Below are 19665 nucleotides of genomic sequence, written 5' to 3'. Positions count from 1 at the left end.
AAGATTAATAGAAAGGTTCGATAACCAAGATCCGAAACTCAAATTCAAGGAGTTGGCACAGTTGAGGCAGACAAGAGTGGTGGATCAATACATCATTGAATTTCAGAAACTTTCTGTAGTGGTCACTGATATTTCGGAATGGCATTGGGTAGTATTGTTCATGGACCTTTTGGAAGTAATCAAAAGGGCTCGAAGCATGGCACTTTCGTCATCTTCTTTTGTCCAAAGCAACTTTCACTCCAAGCCTCCATTAGCACCAAAAGAAAGTTGACCTCCACCAAGGAAGCCCCCAGTGGATGAAGCCACTAGGTAGGATCTACAAAGGAAGAAATTATGTTTTAGTTGCAAAGAACCTTGGGAGCTTGGACACAAATGCCTTGGAAAAGGGAAGGTACATTACATTGAGGTCATGTCGGATGACGAGCAAGAAGACTCTTCTACTGAAGATAAACACCAACAGGAGGTCCCTAAAGACATTAGTCTCAATTGTATGGAGAGAGTAGCGGCATTAGTAAAATGCGGAGGAATCATCGCCCTTAACGGTAGCCCAAGATATAGAGTTTTTAAGGTACGAGGAACTCTCCAAGGTCAAAGGGTGATTGTAAATGCTGGACAACGGAGCTCCCTTGAATTTCATAAATTCATCACTCGTGAAGCCAAAGGGATTGCCCACAAAAGCTGACACAAGGTTCCAAGTCAAAGTTGTCAAAGGGTCAATGTTACCATGCAAACACCTTGTTTCCCAATTAAGCATCACCATGGGTAACCACACAATAAAAGAAGACTTCTTTGTAGTAGACCTGGCAGATACGGAAGTCATTTTAGGCATATAGTAGATGGAATCTCTGGATGAGTACACACAAAGTTTCAAGTGGATAGATTTCACTTTTGTGGTTGATGGAAAAAAGATGGTCCTAAGGGAAGATGAATGAAGGTCCGAAGGAAGCATCCGCACAAAAAATGGAAGCTATTTTCTGACATGATGACATTGTGTGGGTCGCACAGTGCTTTGTGTCTATAGAGTCGATCAAGGGTCAACAGGTGTACTATCCAGATAATAAACTCCAAACCATTTTGGATAAGTATGAGCAATTTTTTCCCAACATTCCGTCAGGTATACCTCCCCATCGAGGTTTTGAGCATACCATGGAACTAGACACAAGAGTGAAGCTGGTTATCACCACTCCATACCAAGATCCAAAAATATTCAAAGATGAGATCCAGAAGACGATTCAAGAACTGCTCAAAAAAGGATGGATCCATCCTAGCTCTAGCCCTTTTCCATCATCAGTAGTATTGGTTAAAAAGGATGGAACGATGCGCATGTGTGTGGACTACCGTGCATTGAATAAAAAAACAATAAAAAACAAATACCCTATTCCCAGGATCAATGAATTGTTGGATGAATTGCATGGTGCGGTTCATTTTTCTAAAATAGATCTCTATTCTAAGATACCATCAGATCCACATGAGGAAAGAAGACATGGAGAAGACAGCTTTTCGTTGTCACTAAGGCCATTACGAGTTATTGGTCATGTCATTCAGATTAATGAATGTAGTAGCTACTTTCCAGTCTTGCATGAATCGCACCTTCACCAAACAATTGCGTAAGTACTTGCTAGTATTTTTTTATGACATCCTCATTTACAGCAAAACTTGGGAAGAACACCTGAAACATTTGGATGAAGTCCTAGGAATCACAGAGACTCAGTCTTTGTTCACCAAGAAATCCAAGTGTGAATTTGGGATGACAGAAATATTGTACCTAGAGCACGTTGTCAATAAATACAGAGTGCAAATCCACTAGGAGAAGATTCAAGCAATCCTTGATTGGCCCCCACCAAAATCACTCTCTGAGTTGCGAGGGTTCTATGGATTGTGCAGTTATTATCGAAGGTCTGTAAAAGAATTCTCTTAGCTCAGTGCACCATTAACGGATCTGACTAAGAAAGGCTCTTTCCAGTGGAATGAAAAAGCGCAACACACTTTTTGATAAGTTAAAAGAAGCAATGACCACTTGCCCAGTTCTCACCTTACCTAACTTTACTCGACCATTCATTCTAGAGTGTAACGCATCCGAAGAGGGCATTGCCGCAGTATTGATGCAAGATAGACACCCTATAGCCTATATGAGTCGGAAGCTTCCACAAACAAAGCATCTATATTCCATCTATGATAGAGAAATGTTGGCCATCGCACATGCACGAACCAAGCTTCGGCAGTATTTGGTGGGTGTCAAGTTTGTCATCTGTACTGATCATAATAGTTTGAGTTATTTTTTGGAGCAACAGATTTTGAACAAGAGGCAACAAAAAAAAATGGGTAAGATTGATTCAGGCTTTTGATTTTGACATTGAATATGTTAAGGGAAAGAATAATGCGGTTGCAGATGCCTTGTCAAGAAAACCCACCATCTACTTATTGTCTCAAATTTCAGCTGATTGGAAAGCACACTTATTGGTGAAATATTCCAAAAACACATTTACATTTAAAATAATGGATGGCGACATTCAAGATGACCGATACAAGGTGGTTGATGACGTCATTTATTATAAGGATCGAATATAGTTAGTGCCTAAATCCAAACTGAAGCAAAAAATCCTAATGGAAATACATGCCTTACCCTTGGTCGAAAACCCGGGCTTTATCAAAACCTATAGTCAACTCAGGGAGAGGTTTTTATGGAAGGGACTTAAAGGAGATTTATTGCAGTATGTACAAGGATGTGCAGTCTGTCAACAAAAGAAATCCGAACACACTTTACTTATCGAGTTATTGCAACCCTTGCCTATACGAGATCAGAAGTGGGAAAGTATCTCTATGGACTTCATCGTCGGACTTCCGAAGGTAAATGAGGATTGTATCTTTGTGGTGGTTGACAGATTGACAACGTATGCACACTTCTTCGCCATCTCCTCAGATTTCTAGGCCACACAAGTAGCCGAATTATTCTTCAGAGAAGTTTTCTATGTGCATAGGTTGCCCCAAACATTTTTAGTGATAGGGATGGTCGATTTCTCAATATTTTCTGGATACAATTGTTTCAATTGGTAAGAACAAAATTGTCGCCAAGTACTAGCTACCACCCTTAGACAGACAGGCAGACAAAGATTGTGAACAAGTGGCTAGAAGGCTACTTCTGGAACTACATTGCATCACAACAACAGGCATGGGTCAAATGGATGCATCTAGGGGAATACTGTTGCAATAGCACTTATCACATGTCCCTTGGATGGCACCCTTTAAAGCATTGTACAGATATGAACCCCTTTCATTTATCAACATGGTACTGGGTGACAGTCGCACGCCAAGGGCAAGGGATTGGCTTCAAGAAGGGCAAGACATCCTAAGATGCTTGAAGGAGAACTTACAAAGGGCGCAAAATCAACAAAAGATCTATGCCGACAAACACCGGATCGAGAGAAGTTTCGAAGTGGGAGACTTGGTCTATCTCAGACTCCAGCTATACCAACAGTCCTCATTGAAGGCAAAAGGAAAAGAAAAATTAAAGCAAGGTTTTTATGGTCCTTATCGTGTAGCTCGCCACATCGGTGAAGCTGCCTATGAATTGGAACTTCCAAAAGCAAGTTGCGTCCATAACATCTTTCATGTTTCCTGCCAGAAGAAAGTCGTGGGATAGAACATCGCAATAATCACATATCTTTCACTGCTCAATGAAAAAGGGAATCTCATGTTAGAACCAGCTGAGATCATTGATGTACGGGAGAAGACTCTACAGAACCATATCCAGAGGGAATACTTTGTACACTAGAAACACTTGTCATTGGACGATGCGACTTGGGAAGGTGAACACATTCTGGAACATCTGGCATTGCAATTGCTTGAGGACAAGCAAATTTTGGGACGGGAGGATTGTAATGTTCCCGTCATAAAATAAATAATTAATCAAACTTTTTTTTATGGGCTGATTGATTTAGTCATCTCAAATCCATTTTTATTTTATTGTTTCCATAGGGGTGGTCGTCGGCTATCTTTGTAAACCTTCGGGAAGTTCCTCTGAAGGGTATTTAAGCACGGCATGTAAGTAGTAGTTGATATGCGATTTTAAATTATTCTTCTCTGTACTGCAAATTCTTGTTGGGATTCTCTAGTTGTTCGTCATTTCAGAAGTGAAAGATCTTCCCTATTTGGCTCTCGCAGTTTTGGTGGGAATCAACCCTCACAATATTCTGTCCTTTGTAATCCTTTGCTTCGGATCTAGCAAATCCGGAACACCATTTTAGTTTGGAATATATCAATATCTATCAGTAACTGTCTCAATATATTTTGGTATCTTTGTATTATTTCCTTGAAGTTTCCAATCCATTCTAGAGGACTTAGTTTGAGTGAATTTGAAGAACTACAAAGCACTACATCACCCCCGTCAAGCACGGCCTCTTATTTCCTCATCGAGCACTCAACTCCATCACCATACAATATCCTCCTGTCACCGTATGGACCCACTATCTCAGGCCTCATACTACCGTATGGACGTATACTGTACAACCTCCCACTAGTATCGTACGGCCTCTTCTAAAGCTACCATACGATCACTTCTAATCCTACCCTACGACCTCCCATTACACAATTGCTTGCTACCATATGATTCCCAATTGCATTCCAACAATACTATATGGCCCCCTTGTGTGCACTATCTACCAGAATACTATTCTACAGCCTTTCAAATTGCACATCTGATGAATACGCGATAGCCTTTTCATAGTTGGAACGTGTTGGATGGGAAATGGAACATTACGTGGACTTGAATTTCCTAAGGACATTAAGCCCCTTTCCAGCACCCACGGACTCATTTTCAATATTGGACTTGGCAAATAAAAATCACATCAAAATTACCCGGACTTCAAAATTTTGCATCTCCAACCCCAAACATATCATTTCATTTGCATTGTAAGAGTCTGGAGAATTCGAGAGCAGTTGCTTAGGGTTTGTTGGAAGAAACATCTGGGACTTTTCCACCATTTCTATCTTGTAAGATGAGCTTTTCTTGTGCATTCTTGAGGCCGCCATCGCTCGATCTTCCTGTCTCTCTTGCTATTGGAACAACATTTCCTTCTTGTTCGATAGTGGGCTTCATTTTTCTTGTAGTTACGCTCTCTTAATCTGCAGATGACGTATTTCTTTGTATGAATGCTAGATTCACTCTATGAATTTGTTCAAGATGTTTCTCTAGGCATACACGAGAAGATAAAAATGTCACTTCTTCTATTGCATTTCCAGTTTTCTCCAGATGCGAGTATAGATAAAAACCGAACTAACTTGGGTTGTATTGAGGAGATTTCACAGGTCCTTTCCTCTAACCACGGTTCTTTGCACAATTATTTCTTCAAAATTCTAGCTCTGTGGTTGTATTGCTTGCCACATCACTCCTAATCTGGGTTTCTACAAAAACAACATGTACTCTTTTTTTCCTGCTGCATTAGCCACTATTCACCATTGTGCATTTTGATTGACGCATTCTGGCTGTTATAAATAAGTATTGTTTGAAGGCAATGCTTTTTTTCCTTCAATCTTTAGATCTTTTATCAGAAAAAAGGTTCACAATTCTAGTTCCAATTGCATACAAGTTGTAGGCTACTACTTGAATTTAAGCATCCCTCTTTGACTTGGAATCATTATATTCAAACTCCATGCTTTAGCTGGAAACCCTCTTCATTTTCTCTATGGCGATTCATTCATTTATTTACTCCTATGCAACTTTGACAAGAGTTTCAAATTTACAAATATTCTCCTCTTCTTCTTTGTTGTTTATGTACAATCTAGGTACTATGCACATTCAGCCATAGATTTAAAAGTTGAAATTCTTTCACAGAATTATATATGATGTTTACTAAACTATTCACTTTTCCTGCTCTCCTTTTTCCATTTACAGCAGTATTTACCTACTATCGTAAAAGATATTTCCTGAAATTTGGAAATTATAACGATACCCTGAACTTGTGTACTCCCAATTAGAAACTTGTAGAGTCACGACACTCTTTTCTTTTATTAATGGGTTGCCTTGTTGAGAAATTTACAAAATACAAGTGAATATGACATAGATAAGGAAATTTGAAATTTTATTGTCTTTTTCCCTTGAAAACCCTTGGGTGTGATGGGTCCTGGTTCAAAATTCTTTTGCGGAATTTACAACAGCAAGTTTATTCTATTTTCTCTGTAACTGGTTCTTAGATTGTAGATTAAACGAACCTTTTACCTTTTACCTCAAAGTCAAACCCTTGCTACTTCTATCTGCAGTCATGGAACCACTTTGACATAAGTATTTACTTTTTTGGGTGTTTGCAATTCTCAGATTGCAGGATGCCCATTAATTTCTTGAATGGCATGTTTGAATATATTCTATTTTAATCCATTCAGCTTGGCCCATTTGATGTTCTGATCGCCCGAGTGCTCGATGGCCATATGGAAGGGGTTGCAAGGAAAAGTACAACAAGAAGTATGCCCATACGGTGTCTAGGATGGGTAGCTAGGTACGGTTAGCAAACATGAATGAGGTCGTACAGTATGTATAGAGGTCGTACGGTGGGCTTGAAGGTTGTACAGCAGTTTTCTGATAGTTGCATGAGGTGTGCCAAGGGGTGTGTGGGTTGTATGGTGGAGGGGGTATGTAACTGGTCGTATGGTACAAGGTCATACGATAGGAAGGAGATACAACCTGTGGTGAATGTGATCACCAACTTGGCTGTACAGTATGCAAGAGTGAAGCATGGGGACGATTTGATAGCTGTACAAATGGGTAATACTGCATGTTGTGTATAACGAATGGTGTGCAGAAAGGTTGAGCTGATGCAAGGAATTCAGCAATACCACTTAGAATGCAAATGCAATATATTAAACACAAATAACTTCTAGAAGCCAGAGTCCCAATAGATACACACTTGTTGAATAGTAATGATATTTCCACATACAAATAATGCTCACATTTTCCAAATCCAAGCAAAGTGTTACATGCGACGAAATAGGGTGAGGGTTAAATCCCACCAAAATCGCATAAACCAAATAGGGAAGGTCTTTCACTTCTGAAATGGCAGACAACAAAAAACTCCAATAGAAATTCGCAGTACAAAGAAAATAATCCAAATTGCATACCTATGACTACCTACAAGCCGTGCTTAAATACCCATCAAGGAAAACCTTTCCGAGTGTGTACAAAGATAACCGACGACAATACTTACCAATGGAAATTAAAATAAAAAAAGGTTTGAGATATATTAAATCAATCAGAACCACAAATACAAATATTAACTTGGGCCCCATATTAATTAATTAAAGTAACTAATTAAAGGTCCTTTTATTATATTATTTAAATTCTAGGACCAATTAATTAATTAATTAAATTAAATTATTACATTAAAAATTGGGGACATTACAACCCATTCTTGCTTTGAAACCTTGCAATAGCTAAAAGTTATAAGGGCTCTTCTTTCAAAACTTCAGACCAGTGTTACGGGCCTACTCATCTCTAACTCAAAAAGTCAAAATTGGGCTCGGACTCGGACTTGACGACTGGAATCAGCAAGGACTCCAAAATTTGAAAAACCCATGAAATTCAAAGATTTTTAAAGATTTTAAGATTTTTTCATGCATTTTTTAGTTAATCAACATCAAATACACAATAATTGAGATAAATAGAAGCTACTTAATACACATACACAATTTTGCATAGATCACATAAGTATAAAAGCGAATTTTTGAAAGAGAAAAACTGAAAAACACAATATAAAATAATAAACATAGTATCACTGCAATGTCAAATGTCTACAATATTCATGGATTACAAAATCCATGGTATCAAAAGTTCAAAACATATATCAAAATAAGAACTAGAGTATAGAAGACTAAGGCTTGTAGTAATCTATGTCCTATGAGTACGCCTAAGATAAGTCATGGAAGACTATAGAGCTATCCTCTCTCCCTCTGTCTGAGGCTGAACCTCAGGGGAATCCTCATCCTCACCCTCACTCACATAATCCTCATCATCAAATTCAAATCCATCACTTTTAGCCTCAGGGTCCTACACTCTATCTCCTCGCACTCTAGCCTCCTCGATTGCCATCACTACTAACTCAACCTCCCAATCCACCTGATCAACCCACTCCACATCTTCATCATTGAAGACAGGATCATAAATCTCTATGTTCCACTCTGTATATGGATCAACAATCTCTAATACAATCGGGGATGTATCAATGCCCTGGATTTGTCTATGGAGAAGGCGAAAGTTGTAGTGAACAAAGACAAGATCATTCAATTTTTGCACTGCCAACTTATTGCGCTTTTTCGAGTGTATATGCTCAAATAGACTCCAATTATGTTCGCATCCTAATGCATTAGATAGTTGGCTCAAGGTGTGAATCGCAATCCTCTAAACATCTCCCACCCATGAATCTGCAACAAGAAAATTTTAAATCAATTCAATAACTTTGACTTCATCAAATTAAAATGGTAATAGAATTACAAATTAGGATGTAGAATCATATATTTTTACCAAGCATCAAATTTTGTCCTATTTTTCTTGCACAACTCTCATGCAAATAAGTCCCCTTGAGCTTTCCTAAACAAGTCAATCTCATAGACTACAATTGTTCCAACTCTTGAATCAGGTGACATTCTGTCTACAACATCATAGAGGCCACTCCACACATCATCATCAACCTTGAAATGTGGGTTGAATTGGTATGCTGGATTAAGGAAGTAAGTCACTGCATGTATAGCCCTATGAAGTAAATTATGCCAATGTCCATCAATGACATCCCATATATGCCTATACCTATCTGGATTTCCTACAAAAAAAGAGCAAATGGCCTCCTTCACCCTATCCATGCCCTCATAAATGTAGCCCATTGAGAGCTTCTCTCCATCAACAATTCGTAGAAGAACAACAAGTGGCTTTATGAACTGCATTCATTATGAAAGTTGAAATAGAAACAATCAGCTTTAAATTTTTCTTTAAAAAATGAACAGTAATAAGCAAACAAAAAAGTTGAAATGAGGACAAAAAAGAAAAATAACTTCACAATCTCAGCGATCGGTGTCCAAAAGAAAGCCTCATAAAAAATGTGATCAACTGTACCAATCCCTACAGTGATCTTTGCATGTGATGATGAGATCAACTCCTCACAAAAATGAGTCTCAAACCTCCTTTGAATTAAGCAAGGATTGCAATGTGAGAAAATTGGTTGCAAATCTAATGACCCCTGGACGAGACAACTCCTTTTGATCTGTGTATTTCCTCATGACGATGAGGAGCCATGTATGATTATATATGAAGTTGCATACACTCCTTCCTTGCTCTAAAATTGTTTTTTATCCAAGGGACTTTACCAAGATCCTCTAACATAAGGTCAATGCAATGAGCAGCACAAGGGGTCCAAAATAAGTGAGGGTGTCTCTCCATAAGAAGTTTTCCTGCAGCAACATAATTTGTTGCATTATCTCTAACTACCTGCACCACATTCTCCTCACCCATGTCCTTTATCACTTCATTCATTACCTCACAAAGATATTCAACATTCTTTGTTTTTCCGAAGGCATAAATTGATTTGAAAAAAACCGTGGCACCTGAAGAAAAATAAACAAATTAGTATAATGATCAATGATCAATCATAAATTCATAATTTATAAACTTAATCACTTAATCAAGAATCTATTTTTTTAAATACAAGTTCTACTTCTAAACTTTTAATGTCTATAATTACTTAATGAGGAGAAAAGAAAGTTGAGGAGTGTTCTACTCCTATTAGTCCAACCATCAATCATGATGGTGCAACCCTTCGTCTTTCACACCTTATATTGCTCCTTAATTGCACCTTCTACATCAGCCACCCTTTGGGTCAAAATAGGGCCTCCTAGCTTGTCAGCACTAGGGGCTTTGAACCCCGAACCACAAACAATAACAACATTGATTGCAATTTGCCAATAAGGGGACCTAAAAAAAATTAAATAAAATTTAAAGAAATAAGTATATTATATTATTACTATTAAATTTGAAAACAAATTAAAATAAACAAAATAAGCATATTATTGTCTCTTGAAACTTGAAAGCAATAGAAGTAAGGCATATAAATTAAATAAATAAGTACCTTGCTGCATTGAATGAAATGTTGTAGCTGAAGAAGTCTCCAAGTGCCAATTTTGCATTATCATGCTTCTCCTTATTCCAACCCATGCTCTGAAGCGATGGTTGTGCACTTGGAGCCGTGTGTGAAACAAAGATGTTATCAAGTGTCGATCTTTTCTTATGAATGTGAGGCCCAATGGTCACACTCGTAGAAGCAGTAGTAGTAGTACGTGGAGTAGGGAATAATGGAGAGCAAAAACTAAAAGATTCCTCTTGAGCTAGTTGTGTCATTTCTTCTTGTTGTTTCTTTTTCAATTCCTTTTTCTCCATTTTTTTTCTCTTGAAGAGCTTGCATGTCTCGCATAACATCCTGAGGTACTTCTTTGCATTTTTTAGCATTATACTTAAGTATATGTGCTAGGTGATACTTCAATCTATTTATGCTTCCCTGTTATATGTTACACCACAATGCCAACATGTAACAACTCCTTTTTTGTGGCCCGGGTTGCATGTTTCCAAGCCCTATCCCTTGCTATTGTAGTTGGGTTTGCATCAACGTTACATGCAACCCTAGTTCCAATTCCACATGGCTCACCTTGAGGCATGATGTCAATGTGGGTGCTGCTCCAATATGAATATATTACAAATAGAAAAAAGTTAGCATCGAATCAGATTTTTAAACTTTAGGGCCTTCTTAGTTCTTACTTATCAAGTTTGTCATCAAGATAAATTAGAATAAATCTAAATATTAGATACTAGAAGTAGAGACTAAAACAAATATAAACAAAATAGAAAGTTAAAAATATGAATGTAAAAATACTTACAAAACAACACAAAGAAATGCAACTTGTTGCTTACCTCTTCAAATTTGCAAAAACAATGGAAATACAAGTAAATTTGTAGAAACCTCCAAATGCTTCCTTAAACTCCTCTCAATGCTTAAGTGCAAGTTGTTGTCGGTAAATGTATAGTGTAGCCGACGGGTAGAGTAGTATCCGAACGGGCGCGTGACGCTTGAGTCACCCCTTCGGAAAGGTATATGTATATGTCCGAGATGGACATTGGAATCATCATTGATCATTGTAGTCATTGTAATCGAATTGTAATCTGCAAGTGCACACATGAATAAAGTACCTATTTTGAATTGAATCGTGTTATACATGCGTTGAACTTCTTACCCTGTATGGTAAACATTTGGCATCGTTGCCAGACGAACCTGGAACGAAGGAATGATATGAAGATTGATGCCGAATTTGCCAAACAAAGATCGGAATAAGGTGAAAGATAAGAATGAACTAAGTATAGCAAAAGAAATTTTAATTTTAACACAGCAAGCAGAGTGCCAACAGAGACTTTAGCAGATTGCCAAGGGGCACCGAAGGGGTGAAGAGGCACAGACGAAGGGAGTACATTCACCTAGTAGGCTGAGGAGTGCCGAGGAATTGCTGGAAGAAACTCGATAACGCTTGAATTTGGTGGAGGAAACAAGGGAAGAATTCCTTAACTTGTATACGTCGAGGGGAGAGTGTCCGAATAGAAGGGAAGCAACTCGCACGGCTCGGAGTGCCGGGAGAGCACGAGCGTGGAGTGATTTCTTCGTTCCCGATACATCGGACGAACGAATATAGGCGGAGAATAGAACGTCACTTGAAAACTTTTCACCAGACAACGTAGTTGTTGGAAACAAGACTATTGTCCAAAACAGCACAGGAGTCCAGAACAGCGCGGAAGTTCAGAATAGCGCGGGAGCACAGAACAGCGCGAGAGCACAGAACAACGCAAGAGCATAGAGAGCCGGGAAAGCACGAGCATGGAGTGATTTCTTCGTTCCCGATACACCGGACGAACGAATATAGGCGGAGAATAGAACGTCACTTGAAGACTTTTCACCAGACAACGCAGTTGTTGGAAACAAGACTATTGTCCAAAATAGCACAGGAGTCCAGAACAGCGCGAAAGTCCAGAACAGCACGGGAGCACAGAACAACGCAGGAGCACAGAACAACGCAGGAGCACAGAACAGCGCAGGAACACAGAACAACGCGGGAGTCTAGAACAGCGTGGGAGCTCAGAACAGCGCAGGTACACAAGTACCTTAGAATCAAAAGCAAGTAACGATGGCTGGCCCTAAAGAAAAGTTACCCAAATTTCACGGTGATGGTTCAATAGACCCTATCAAACATTGTAAAACGTGTGAAACCATATGGACAGCAAATGGTGTGACAGATGAGGATGATTGGGTAAGCCAATTTTCAGCGACCCTACGGGGTGTGGCGATAGATTGGTTTTCTGACACTAGTCCTCAAAAACTTAATACATGGGAGAATGTTAAAAAAAAATTTATAGCAGAATTCAAATTACTCCGAGATGATAATGAAATAGTGGCAGAAATCTACAACACCAAACAAGGAAAGAATGAGACAGTCCGAACCTATGCCAGGCGACTAAAAGAATTGATCGGAAAGATGGATAGTCAACCAGCGGATGGGTTGAAAAAACGGTGGTTTGTGGAGGGGCTACGGCCGGCTCTTAAAAAGAAAATGAAGATTGTACCACCGGCATTGTACACCGATGCATATACTCGCGCTATGGATTTGGAAAGTGAACAGAAGATGAGTAAGAAGAAAAAGCATAAGTCCTCTGATTCAAATGATTCATCCTCAGAAAGTAGCAGTAGTGATGAGGAATCAAACAAGAAGGTGAAAGCGTCGAGCAATAGCAACAATGCGGGCAATGATGCAACTTTAGGTGGATATCAAAATAATAATAGACGCGAAAGCGGTGGAAACAATAACAATAACAATGGAGGCCGGAGTAGAATACAATATGATGCGAGTGGACGGCCGATGATACAGTGCCAGGCATGTAATCTTTGGGGTCACTTCGCGAGGGATTGTACTACGAAGGACACACTGCAGCTACTGTGCAAATGGTGTGGTCCAGGGGACCATGAAGATTCAAAATGTCCAAAGCAAAGCGTAAATTTATTAAGTACTGAAACAAGTAATGAGAATGTGTTGGCAATCATGCGGGAGCAGGCGAGGAAGGCAAAATATCCGAATGTGGAAGAAGAGAAAGTAAGGTTACAAAAATCCCGAACAAAGATAGAGAAGCAGATGAGAGCAGAGAAGTCACAAGTAAAAGACACTGCTAAAACTCCGAAAAGAAACTTGGCGGAACAAGACAGTGAAACAGATAATGCAAACGAAAGTGCCAATTAAATTAAATGACCTTCTTCTCACCATGCCACAACTACGTATGGCCATTATAAATATGACACCATCCCCGAGAGTGACGGAGGGAGCAAGGGATAGTAAGGAAACAACCGCGGTAGCAACAGCAACAGACCCGATGTTACTAACACTTACGATAGGTAGACACCCAGTAGTGGTGGAGATGGGCATTTTGGGTACAATGCTAACGGATACAATAGTAGATGGAGGATCGGGAGTGAATGTGATGTCGGAAAATATCTGGAAAAAACTTGGACAACCAACACTATGGCCACCCACCTTTCAGTTACTAACAGTAGATCAACATGGGATAAAACCCTTGGGCACTCTGATGGCAGCCGGTAACAATTGGGACACAACCATTTTTACTGGATTTCGTAGTCATTCCATTAAAGAGAAGAGGGTACGATGCCATCCTGGGGCGAGGGTGGCTGGTGCAAGCTAAGGTAAAGCATGATTGGAAAAGGAACACCCTGTCAATGGAGAAAGGAGGTAGGAGATTTATAATCGATTTGCATACACAGATAGTAGGAGAAGAAGCAACGTCGTCAGACTCAGAAGGCAAAGGCGAGAATGACGATGAAGGGAAAAAAAGGATGGAACCAGATGATGAAGGGGTACTGAGATTAGGAGGGTCAACTGATGACAACCTAGATTCAGTAAACGGATTGCTACATTGGCAAATGGAAGATTATGAGGTCTTTCTGAGCTGCAATATTTTGAGTATCGAGGAAGGAAAAGAAGGCCATGAGTTTCGGAAGGAGTACAGTGAACTGAAGGAGGGAGAAGTGCAGGTGGATGAAACACCTGCCCATACGTTCAGTAAAGATAAACCAATAAAGTATGAAGAGCTGACAATAAAAACAATGAACTTGGGTGATGAGGAAAATTCGAAGAACATTCTTGTAGGAGATGATTGGAACCTAGAATTGAAGGCGGCAGCATTCAGAATATTCATGGAGTATAAAGATGTTTTTTCTTGGACGTATAAGGACTTGAAAGGAGTACTACCAGAACTGTGTCTATCAAATACCATTAATCAAAGGCGCGGTACCAGTACGAAAGAGACCGTACCGAATGAACAAAAACTATGCAGCGCGGGTCACGGAAGAGATTGATGGGATGCTGGAGGCTGGTATCATCTTTAAAGTGCAGATAAGTGAGTGGGTATCACCGATTGTGATATCCTTGAAAAAGGATATGACACAAATAAGAATATGAGTGGATTTTCGATGTCTAAATGCCGCAACAATTAAAGACCCATTTTCGATACCGTTTACAGATAGCATTCTGGAGGAAGTGGCGGGGCATGAAATTTACTCATTCATGGACGGATTCTCAAGGTATAATCAGATATCCATCGCTGAGGAGGATAAACTAAAACCGACATTCATTGTCGAAGATGGAGTATATGCATATAACAGGATGTCGTTCGGATTATGTAATGCTCCGGTAGGATTGGTCCATGACGAGGGATCCTGAGATGGAGGGTCCGATTGAGATATTGATTTAGGAGATTGCACGGTTACACAAGGAGATATATTACACTCTTAGGAGGAGTCAGGCAGACCAGCTAGCAGCTGAGAGAGCTCGGGAGGAGTCAATTGCCAGGTTTGCTTCAGAGAGGGCAGCCTGGGAATTGGAGAGGGTGGCCTGGCAATCCGAGAGGACAGCCCTGTTAGCAACAACAGAACAGTTAGCAGTAGCAAATGAACAGTTGACGACAGAAAAAGAAAAGATGGCAGCAGAAAAGGAGAAGGAATTGGGAGAGGTCGGAGAGATGATGCAGTTAGCCCTAGAGCTCCAGTTGGAAGCAGAAGAAGAGATGAAGATCAAGAAAGAACAGGTCTACAAGCTAAGGGCAGAGGTGAACGAGTTGCGGACGCGGACGACCACTATGCTAGGGACGCATCCCTTTGTCTAGTACTTATTCATTGATGCATTTTGTTAGTAAAATTTTGTTAATGAATTTTGTTGTATTGTCATCTGGAGACGACTTTTCTTTTGGGGGGGATGATGTTGTCAGTAAATGTATAGTATAGCCAACGGGTAGAGTAGTATCCGAACGGGCACATGACGCTTGAGTCACCCCTTCGGAAAGGTATATGTACACGTCCGAGATGGACTTTGAAATCATCACTGATTATTGTAGTCAGTGTAATCGGATTGTAATCTGCAAGTGCATACATGAATAAAGTACCTGTTCTGAATTGAATTGTGTTATAAATGCGTTGAACTTCTTACCCTGTATAGTAAACAAAAGCTACAAAGTTGCACAAACCATCAACAATAGATATGGGAGAGCCAACCAGTTTGCTAATTTCTCTCTCAAAACTCCAATATTCTTCTCTAACTCTTTCCTCTCTATCACAAGCATTAGCAAAGGGTGGAATAACCTTTTTAGGTCAAATGGATGTTATACAAAACAAAATCAAAAAAAATTAACCTTTTATTTTAATTTTTTTTTTCTCTTTATGGCTTCAGCCGCTAGCAAGAGTCCTAAGCTCGAGAATCGGCAAGTCTACCAGGACTCGGCTGAGTCCGAGTCCAGAGGCCATTTGCCTCAGAAATGTGGACTCTAGCTCGGACTCGTAGAGTCCCATAACTATGCATAAAACTCATCATGAGGATGAGCATGCACTTGCTGCCCATACCTCTGAGGGGAAAGGAAAGAAATGTATCTTCAAAAGGTTTAGAGACCAGAACTTTGGTCAGCCCTTGATTTCAAGAAGGATCTATCTAGGATCCAGTGTTTTAGATGTGACAAATTGGGTCATTTTGCTAGAGACTAAACTTCTAGACCTATGCATCAACTGGCTATACAAATGTTGAAAACCCTTTTCCTCAAAAGGGGTCAGGTGAAAATTTAGAAGGGTTCTTATTTATTTCTGCACTTTCTAGAAATGTTCCTACTAATAGTGATACATGGCTTATTGATAATGGAGTCTCTCACCACATTACTCATTATCGTGAGCATCTCTCCAATTTGAAGGAAAAAGAGTTTAAAATTATCATTAGTGATGATGCATGTTATTTTGTGAAGGGTTTGGTTCTTCTTTTCAGCCAGATTCTGGAATTCCTAGTATTAGGACGAATTTGAGTTCTATTTCAGCATTGGAAGACAAGGGTTATCATGTGGCTTTTGTTGAAGGAAAAGTTCTTGCACGGAAGAACACCAACATTTAGTCATCTTGTGAGATTGGTGTTCATCATAACAGTTTTTCCAAGCTTTCAGCCCGTACTATTCAAGCATTAGCTCATGATTCTTCTAGTTCAAGTGAGTTGTGGCATAAGAGATTTGGTCTCCCTAAATTTTAGAACTTTGTCTTCAATGGGAAAAGGTAGTAGTTGATCTTCCAAGGCTGAACCAAAACCACAAAGGTGTCACAAGAGATATGCTCTAGGTAAGAACATTAAAAATACTTTTCATAGTAGTGAAAGTAGATCAATGGAAATCCTAGAGTTAATTCATTTTGATTTATGTGGTCCTATGTCACTTACTTCTGTATAGTGGTTTTGCTATTATTTTGCTTTCATTGATGACTTTTCTCATATGGTTTGGATTTATTTTCTCAAGTCTAAAAAGTCTGATGAAGTGCTGTCTAGATTTAAAGAAATTAAAGCTCTTGTTGAAGATTTATCTAACAAGAAGATAAAGGTTCTAAGATATGACAATGAAGGAGAATATGTTTCTGGTATATTTCATAACTTTTGTGTTTAAGTTGGGATGAAGATGGAATTTTCTACCTCTTAAATTATATTACATTTGTTGAGGCAGTGAATGTCATGTCCCCTTTTTAGTGACATGTTATTTTGCTTGAATTTGCCTATCATGGACTCTCGTAGGCAAATGGTTTTGGTGAGAGAGTCATTCTAATGATTATTTGGGGATTGGATGGTCTTATTTGCTCTTGAGAGATGGGGTTTATCATATTTTTATTTTTATGTGTTATGCGGGGCCAAAATATTATAATTTTGAGTTGAGTTGCACTTTTTATTTTATAAAGTTACTTTTTATATAAGAGTGCATTATAAAGGGATTTCATAAGAATATTTTATGGATACTTCTAGAAGTTCTTATAGGCTTCTTAGAAAAGTGAATAAATAGAGTGTTTGGCCTCTCATTTGGACATCCCATAACTTGAGTTTACACTACTTTTCTCTTTGAGCCTTTGTGGTGCCATCTTGGTCTGCAGATTGTCATTTGATCATTAGGAACGGAGTCTCCTAAGGATTTGCATAACTAAGAAGGTGAAATATCCTTTGAAGAGTTGCACTTTGGAAGTGGTATTCAGCTACTTCAAGTTGGACTTATTTGGTATTTAGACATTTCCAATAGGGTTCGATTTTCAGCCTGGACATACATTTTTGCTCATATCTCACTGTTGGTTGGGAGTTTGATTTTAATTTTCTGGGAGAATTTTCCTTAGAGCCTGGCGATTATTTCCATATCATTTTCGGCACCTTTCAACTCAACATTGATTTTTGCTAGGTGTCGTACCAGTCTGTACATGTACGGTTATACCTGCAGGTCGTACAGACAGCAAGTTTGAGGGCAGGTTGGAGTTGTATTTTTGTCATTTCATCTTCAGCATTCAATCTCCAGCTTTTTGCTCAATCCAGGTTCTTTCATTTCAGTTTGTAGTTGCAAGAAAATCTCAACTGCATTTAACCAATAAGGGTTTGTTTGTAATGTGCCATGTTGTAATGCTTTGAGTTGAAAAAATCGCATATTATATGTAAAAGCATTTGGTTATCTTTGAATGAATATATTGGCACTATTTTGCATTGGTTATTTGAGTAGATTTGTTGCACAACATTTTCCTTTATTCAGCATTTTACTTTCAGTAGTGTATTTAGTTTGCATGTCAAGTGTTTGATGAAATGTCACAGTTCAGTATTAGTGGTTATTAGTGGCCTATTGGTAAGGGTCATTACAGTGAAGGCTATGATCCATGATCAAAGTCTTCAAACATTTTTATGGGAAGAAGCTTGCAGGATAGGACTATACATTAAGAAATCGTAGTTCTTAACAAATCCTAGACAACACAACTCCATAAGAAGCATTTTCAGGTATCAAACTAGATATTAGCCATCTCAGAATTTTTGGATGTCATGTTTACATTCATGTTCCAAAAGAGAGAAGAACTAAGTTAGAACCCTCAAGAAAGAAAGGCATATTTATTGATTATAGTGAATCTTCAAAAGCATACAAAATTTGCATTCCAAGTCTAAAGCAAATTGAAATCAGTGGTGTCTCTTTTGATGAAGATGTAGCTTGCAAGGAATCCAAAGAGTCTAATATAGAAATTGATAAAGAAGACTTTGAGCCTCCTCAAGACATAGATATGCTAATCTAAATTCATCTTCAGAGATTCAGAGGCAGATACATATTAGAGCTTTGTTGAACCTGTTGATCCAATTGATCATATAGATACTTCTGTAGGTCCAAGTAATATTTCAGCTAATATGAAATGATCATTGTGGGCCAGGAACACTATGGAAGATGTTGGAGTTTGAAAATGTTATCCATTTCCAATTACTCTGATGAGAACAAAACATATCTAGGGGCAGCTAACTCCCATTATCAACACATCCATTCAGACACCAGGCCAACTATAAGGCTGTACTCCTTCTGCACTTCAGGCTCTGCAAAACCTAGGCGGGTGAACCTCTTTAGATCTGACTATGTGACCAGTGCAATAACCATATTCAGGATCTATAAAAGCAGATGAAACCCCTAATCCTTCTATGCTTAACCAGGAGATCACAAGCATGAAATAGCTAAGGACATGACTCATGAAACTGGAAAGCTAAGTGCGGGTTATACTTTGAATACCTTTCAACAATAAAATGAAAATGATTTAATAGATTGATATCAGCAAAACTCAAGTATGAGCAACAGAACACAATGATCCTATCTCTGGCCAGTGCCTTATCTGTTGGGCAATTAAATGAATCATAACCATACATCTCTTGGAAACCTCAAACGTATCTCTACATTAAGATCCCTGATCTATCTTTCACCTTGTGAATTAACATCTGCATCAAAATGAATCTCATACTCAGAAAATCCCATCATGAAATCGGTAAACCCTGTGATAAACACCAAGTGGTTACATGGCTCTTGGTTCCATAAGCAAGGTATTTCAATCACATACATCACTAAATGAGATGCAACCTAATCTATGGTCTTTGATCATAAACTAGAAAAGGTTACAGATCCACAAAAAGGAGACAAGATTCAGGCTGAATTTGAAACCATTGTTGCTCTTTATTTGCTTTCTTTGAAATCAAATACATGAGAGATGTATAGAATACTTCATAAATCACCTAATAGACATGAACTATTTG

At 38.9% G+C, this 19665-nt stretch overlaps 1 protein-coding gene across 16 annotated transcripts in view; it reads right to left on the bottom strand.

Moving 5' to 3' along the window:
* Positions 1-19665, bottom strand: part of LOC149551451 (phosphoglycerate mutase-like protein 2) — a 130503-nt gene that overhangs the window by 76143 nt on the left and 34695 nt on the right. The gene's annotated exons all lie outside the window — the stretch shown is intronic.

Source organism: Cupressus sempervirens, chromosome 6 (assembly GCF_028749045.1).
Source record: "Cupressus sempervirens isolate cs-2001-9-10 chromosome 6, ASM2874904v1, whole genome shotgun sequence".
NCBI classification, from domain to species: Eukaryota; Viridiplantae; Streptophyta; class Pinopsida; order Cupressales; family Cupressaceae; genus Cupressus; species Cupressus sempervirens.
The sequence above is the reverse complement of the archived record's forward strand: the minus strand, read 5'-3'. Positions and strand labels throughout refer to the sequence as shown.